This window comes from Cynoglossus semilaevis, chromosome 9 (assembly GCF_000523025.1).
Source record: "Cynoglossus semilaevis isolate Cse_v1.0 chromosome 9, Cse_v1.0, whole genome shotgun sequence".
In the NCBI taxonomy this organism is placed as follows: Eukaryota; Metazoa; Chordata; class Actinopteri; order Pleuronectiformes; family Cynoglossidae; genus Cynoglossus; species Cynoglossus semilaevis.
Window position 1 is genome coordinate 4035784 of NC_024315.1, and position 2038 is coordinate 4037821.

Here is a 2038-nt window from a genome sequence, read left to right on the forward strand (position 1 = left end):
CGCCCCCCCCGCCTCGCCCGCGGGGGGGGGGGGGGGGGGGGGGGGGGGGGGGGGGGGGGGGGGGGGGGTTCGTACTCATACTCATGCAAGTCTGGCATATGGGCAGTCTGCCCTGTCAATCAAACCAGCACAGCATAACAAAGATGGAGACGCTTCTTACAACGGCCTCCAGCAGCAAAACACACACACGATCAGTCAGCTGTGTCTGCCTGTGTGAGGCCCGGAGGAGGAAACACACACACACACATCCATCCTTCCTTCCCTAAAAGTATTTTCCCAGAAACACCCTGAGGTTAGGGCTGGCTCTGCCCTCAGATATTTCCACACAAACACACACACACACACACACACAGAACAATATTGCAGCATACATCTTCGCCACAGCACGTTGAGGCTGCACACATCATCCATCATCAGCTGCTGGTCTTCCAACACACTGTCATCATACAATTACCAGCTCACACAGCCATGAATCAACCNNNGCAGGCCAGGGGCGGTGGGTGGTGGCGGGGGGCGGGTGGTGGGCGTCCAAATCCTAATCTACCTTTGCTGACCAACAATAATCCACTGGGAAGAATTCGTCCAAGAGTCCGATGTGTTTCGTTGTTGTCGTTGGAAATGATGTCGACGCCGACCAGTTTTGTTTCTCCTGTATTGTATCCGGTCCGTGGAGGCGGTTAATTAGCATTTTAATGATATTTACTCTGTGGTGTAATGACGGAATTTAACATGCACTCATTAAACAGGACAACAGCGCCTTTCACAGGGAGATAAGGCCGTGTAATCAGGTCGTCCAGGTCCATGTATGAAGTGTTTCACCGTCAGGCGACATGACGGCCAACCTCAGAGCACGCCGCTTTGATGAGAACGTTCTCGACTGGTTTACCGTCCGACAACAGGCGTCACAAGGTGTTTGCGTTTTACAGAGAAAAACAAAATTCACACCGAACTGTGAATGTACACAAATGAACCCGTGCGTGGATTTTTATAGTTTTGTTTTTGCTGCCTCAGTTGGAGAGGTGAAAAAGTTCCGTCTGATTTGAATCACTTTGAGATGTTAAGGCCCATCTCTCGTGTTTCATCATCACATCTTCATCAGTCGTTGGACAGTGTTGGCTTTTGAACAATTTGTAGATCAGAGGAGGAATCATCATTGTTTTTTTGGTAAATTTCTAAACTGTGTATCAGTTTTTGATACTCGGTCCGTTCAAATGTTCTGTGAAAACATATGGAACTACCTTTGATTGAAGTCTTTGGCAAAGCAGCAGGTCATGACCTCTGGTGTAAGACGTCGCTCGAAAATTTTACAAAGAACTTTAAGACCTGAACGACTGGTGTTTAGAGAAAACCAGGGTTCATGTAAAGGTTTTTCCGTGGTTTTCGTGGAGGATTTATTATGTTTCAAATCGCCTTCATGATATTGTAGAATCCTGTCGTTGGTAGAGTTGAAACTGGAGCTGGAAGTTTCCAGGATATGACGTACAGTAGGTGCTAACTGTTGATGTCTGTCGCTCGAAAATTTTACAAAGAACTTGAAGACCTGAACGACTGGTGTGTAGAAAAAAACAGGGTTCATGTAAAGGTTTTTCTGTGGTTTTCGTGGAGGATTTATTATGTTTCAAATCGCCTTCATGATATTGTAGAATCCTGTCGTTGGTAGAGTTGAAACTGGAGCTGGAAGTTTCCAGGATATGACGTACAGTAGGTGCTAACTGTTGATGTCCCCCCCCCTCCCACCTCCAAATTATTTTCTAGAGTAACGACTCCCTCTCAGTCTTACTGCTGCCTTCTCACAGCAGGTGACCATCAGCTCTCCTTTCTGGCAGACTTTCCACCTGACCGGTCAAACTCAGTAATGTCTCCTATGGAAAAGAAGGCAGTGAAGTAAAAGAAATGAGTGGTTTCACTCCACCTCTGGCACCAACAGCTGTCACTCAGAGACCGCTCCTCTTTTTAGACCTTTGACTGAGCGTATTGTTCCGACACGGAGAGGGTCCCTCACACGCTGTACTTTTCACAGCTAGAGCTCGGCTCATCA